This window comes from Plecotus auritus, assembly GCF_963455305.1.
Source record: "Plecotus auritus genome assembly, chromosome: 13".
Lineage (NCBI taxonomy): Eukaryota > Metazoa > Chordata > Mammalia > Chiroptera > Vespertilionidae > Plecotus > Plecotus auritus.
The window spans coordinates 10,236,184-10,241,164 of NC_137779.1; the positions used below are offsets into that span (position 1 = coordinate 10,236,184).

Below are 4,981 nucleotides of genomic sequence, written 5' to 3' on the forward strand. Positions count from 1 at the left end.
TTTCTCTCTCATCAATGTTTCTAACTCTCTATGCCTCTCCCTTCCTCTCTGTAAACAATCAATAAAATATATTAAAAAAAAAAAAAAAAAAAAAAGAATAGGTACTTCAGCTGTTTAGTTCACCAAATTTCATGTGGACCAGAGCAGAAGAAAGACATTGTATAAAGTGAACATAAGATATGTTTCCCAAATTTTCCCTCCAAGAGGGAAACCTTATGTTTGACTCTTAAAGTTAATGCAAACTGCATTACACCTTTAAGCTTGCTTACTGTTCCTTATTCATGCAAGGTCTTCTCTCAATGTATTTATTTACTAGAGGCCCGGTGCCTGGGGTCCCTCAGCCTGGCCTGCACCCTCTCACAATCCGGGACCCCTTGGGGGATGTTGGATAGCGAGTTTCAGCACGATCATCACAGGCCTGATCCAAACAGGAGGGAGACTGATCCCTGCAGGCCCGATCCAGACAGAAGGGAGCCTGATCCTATGCATTGAGCGTCTGTCCCCTGGTGGTCAGTGAGCGTCATAGCGACTGGTCGTTCGGTCATTTGGTCGCTTAGGCTTTTATATATATACTAGAGGCCCATTGCACAAAGATTTGTGCAATAAGCCTTCCTTCCCCTGGCTGCCGGCACCGGTTTTCCCCTGGCACCCGGGACCCAGGCCTTCGCTCTGGCCGCAGCGGAGAAGCCAAGCCTCGAGGCTAGGCTTCTCCGGTCCGGCCACAGCAGAGAAGCCAAGCCTCTTCAGTCTTCAGTCTTCAGTCTTCAGTCTTCAGTCTTCAGTCTTCAGTCTTCAGTCTTCAGTCTTTGCTTGGGCCAGAGCCTTCAGTTTTCGCTCCATGCCTTCCATCTTTGTTGAGTTAATTTGCATACTCCTGATTGGCTGGTGGGCGACACAGAGGTATGGTCAATTTGCAAATTTCTCTTTTATTAGTGTAGATAGATTTTTACTTTGAATTGGTGGAGGTCATCAAGACCCACAAAGACTCGGATGTTAGTTCTGCCCACCCCAGGCCCACATTGAATGTGGGCTTGTGGGGGTTGTCAGGGGTCACAGGGATGTGCGAGGGAGCCCTCTTGCCCTGAGCCTCTTCTTCCAGCTCTGGCTGCCAGCTGTACTCCGTTCTGTGAGTCCATCTATGGCCCCCGAGTCACATCTGATTCAGTGGGCCTGGGTGGAGCCTGAGATTCCAAATTTCTAAGGATCTCCAGCTCAAGGTGAGGCTGCTGGTCCATGGCCCACACTTTTCATCACAGGAGTCTAGACTGGGGCTTGGCAAATGATACCCTGCAGGCCAAATCCAGCCCCCAGTGGGCATTTATTGTTTTTAAATTCAGGCTTTAAAATTGAGAATTTAAATTTCATTTAAAATTAAATTCGTATAACATAGAACTAACTATTTTAAATTGAATAATTCAGTGGTATTTAGAAAATTCACAATGTGTATAACCAACTCTATTTAGGATGGTGTGTGTGGTCTGGAAGACTCAAGACTACTTTGTCTTTCTGATTAAAGAGCAAAACTCCAGCCTTGTAACTGCCCCTCATTCCTCCAACTCAGAAGTAATGAGTTGGCTAAGCCCTGTCCCCATACCTTAAACCCTGACTTAGGTCTTTATCTGTATGGGGAACCCAAAAGTGGAACATTTAAGAGATGTTCTACATGGACATACAATCTTCTTTGTGCCTACCTGCCCCTAATATATGCCCTCAAAGTTCTTTCCTCTGTTTATAATATGTGCAGCCAAGTATATACCTGCACAGTCATGGACAAGGGAACCTGTCACCTCCTCTGGGTCTGGCTTTTCCATGGCCTAGAATGTGGTCCATCTTGGTCAACATTCCGAGTGAGCTCAGAGAAATGTATGTTATGCTGCTGTTGAGTGAAGTACTCTATAAGTGTTCATTAGATTTTCTTGATTGGTGTTGTTTGGCTTAAATATCTTTACTGAGTTTCCTGTCTGCTGGGTCTGTCAATCACTGATAGAGGGGGGTGTTGAGGTCTCCAGCTATAAAACTGCCAGGTGAAACTGATGAATTGCCATCAGTTTTCACCTCACCTATCTGATGCTGTAACATGCATGTGCACTAAGGATTGTTATGTTCTTAGATGTGACCCCTTCATTATATAAAGCCCCTCTTTATCCCTGATAACTTGCTCTGAATTTTGCTTTATTTGAAATATAGCTACTCCCTCTTCTAGTCAGTGTCAGCATAATAGATTAATAATGGGATGGAGAAAACATCTGTTTTAATTAAAGTGGTGTTCTTTCTTTTTAGGGTTTACCGTTTGCCAATAAATATCACTGAATTTATTATCTTATAAGATTGCAAACAAGAGAAAAAGTTATTTAAAAATATTTTCTCAAAAGGTTTTCCAATACAATTTTTTTAAATTCCATGTCCTACTTTAGTAAGATTCATACTAGAAAGACAGTGAATTGTCAGCTGCCTAACCGACATTGTTAATGGGAAATAACTGTTTGCAGAATACTGGAAATAGGAGGCCAGGAGCTCCTTTCATGAGTTTTTCTCCTGCCCCGGATGGAGCCATGCAGGGCAGGAACCCCGGGACAGCCCACTGGTCCAGTTGTAGAGGGTAGAGCACCAGGCTGGGCCCTGAAAATGCGTGTCTGGCATTGAGTATCTGTTCCTTGTCTGTTATGGGGAAATGTTGTAACCTTGCCCTGTGCCCATTGGAGAGGCAGGATCTTCAATGACCTCAAAGCAAGAGGCCAGCTTTACTCAAGACACCAGTCCTCGCAGTCCCTCCCAGCTACTCGGGTCTCCCAGCCACTCGGGCGTGCCATGGGAGGGGCTCTACCTGAGGCAGCCAGCAGTTGTCTCTGCAGCCTTGAAGATTACAAAATGATGACCAGGTGAGGAGCCCCCTAATACACACAGCACAGCCAGAGGTCTGGCAGGTAAAAGGGTGGTCACAGGACTTGTCAAGGTGAAATAATACAGAGTATTGGGAACACAAGACATACACACTATAAATGTCTTTTAGATTATGAAAAAAAAAACAAAAACAAAACTTAAATTGGTGTCCTTAATTCTCTATTTGTCCAATGGACCTATGACCACATTCACATCAAATCTCAGACTCAACAGCCGTCAGCAGGAAGCCCAGACACTGTGCTGTGCAAGGGCTCTGCCCACATGACCAAACCTATCCCCTCCTACCCTGGCACCTCCAGGATCAATGAAGCAAAAACTATCAAAGGAAAAAAAGAATCAGCCACTGTACTCAGCATCACCAGGTGCAAAGACAGAAGTAGGCGTGTCATCACCTTCAAGAGAAAACAGAAATGCAGTTTAAATGTTCTCATTTCAAAATGCCGATGTTCTCTTTTCCTAAGTCACTGTTACTGCCCCACAGAGCAGCTGGTAACACTGGGGACTGAGCCTTGGCAATGACGCACCCTGCGCTGGGACCAGGGAGTGTGCGGGAGGCAGCACTCCATGGCTGCCAGCGGCTCAATGGCACAGCAGACTTTCTTTGCGGTTTCTTCAAATTCTCTGTCCTTACTGTTGGCTTCCTTTGCCATTTTGTTCTTGACTCTTTCTTTGTCCCATTTCAAAAATGCTCTGAGGGTTCTTCAAATTGCTTCTAGACAGAAAGGAAAGCACAACCAGACAAATGCTTCTTTTTTTTTTTTTTTTTTCCTGAAGTTTCTAAGAAGGCCCTGTCTTGAAGCAGGCATGGGAGATGTTTTTTGACACTCTCAATCAAATCATCTGAAGCACTCCAGGTAGATGCAACTGCTGCCCATATCAGAGACGCTCCCCGGGACAGCTCGTGATTTCTGTACCTCTGTACCAAGGAGCGGTGATTTAAGGACTTGGTCAGTTCTGTAGGTCGTCATTTTGGTCTTATCGCACCAGCGAGTGGACCAGGACCAATAACTTCAAGCTTGTAAGACTCTATCTCAAATTGTGAGCAAAATGCCTGTTTGCTCGCACCTGGAGATAAAGCTATCTTTCCTTGCTTTGGAAATTTTCGTGGAACAACAAGTTTGGGCTTTAAGTCAAGATAAGCGTTATCACTCCATCTGTAGAACAGGCCGACGCTCACAGCACTAATGGGCTCGAGGTCGATTGTTAAAGATGCAGGCAATGACGATATCTGGAATGTTGTTATTGCACTTGCCAGGGCTATTCTGATACACTCTTGTGATCGAGGTAGTGTAATAGCCAAAACAAGCGAGAAGTAACCTGGTACAAGAGTTTCTGCTGGATTGACATCTGGAAAGTTTTTTGGTGACATCGTTCCCAGGCAAATGCTTCTTATGTTCCTCTAAGAAGGAGTGGGAATTTGCAGTGGTCGGCAAACTCATTAGTCAACAGAGCCAAGTATCAACAGTACAGCGATTGAAATCTCTTTTGAGAGCCAAATTTTTTAAGCTTCTTCTAACACCACTTCTTCAAAATAGACTCGCCCAGGCCGTGGTATTTTGTGGAAGAGCCACACTCAAGGGGCCAAAGAGCCGCATGTGGCTCACGAGCCGCAGTTTGCCAACCACGGCTCTAGGGGGTCATCATCTGGCTTCCAGCCTTCCAGCTCCTTGAAGCAGAAGAAACACTAGGCCAGGTGGGGCTCATTCTCAGTGGGGCAGTGGATGAAGCCGGCCACAGCCATCAGTTCCGGGGTGCAGGTGCAGCCCTCCAGGAAGAGCTAGTTCATGAATGTGGAGACGCGGTGGTCCTTGAGGTAAAGCTGCCAGGCAGCAGGCAACGACAGGGCACCCATCCCACTGCCACCCCTAGTGGTGCTGCGATTCAAATCGAGCGGTTGGCGGCCTAAAGTAGCTTCCTGTAGACAATAAAAAGATGGGTGGCTCTTCTAATTTAACAAAAATTTGTGAAAAAACAAATTTATGACTTGGTCACTTTAGTGGTGCGTAATACTCCATAACTAACTCACTGATTCCCCAAAGCAGGAGTTCCTCCTAGTTTGGTGGGGGGGTGGGGGGAGGGG

General features: G+C 45.7%; 1 pseudogene across 1 annotated transcript; it reads right to left on the reverse strand.

Moving 5' to 3' along the window:
- Positions 1-3,368: 3,368 nt before the first annotated feature.
- Positions 3,369-4,753, reverse strand: LOC308238195 (baculoviral IAP repeat-containing protein 5-like; annotated as a pseudogene). The gene is made up of 2 exons: positions 4,524-4,753; positions 3,369-3,689 (listed from the first exon to the last, which is right to left on the reverse strand). The product of its transcript is annotated as a baculoviral IAP repeat-containing protein 5-like (transcript).
- Positions 4,754-4,981: the final 228 nt, after the last annotated feature.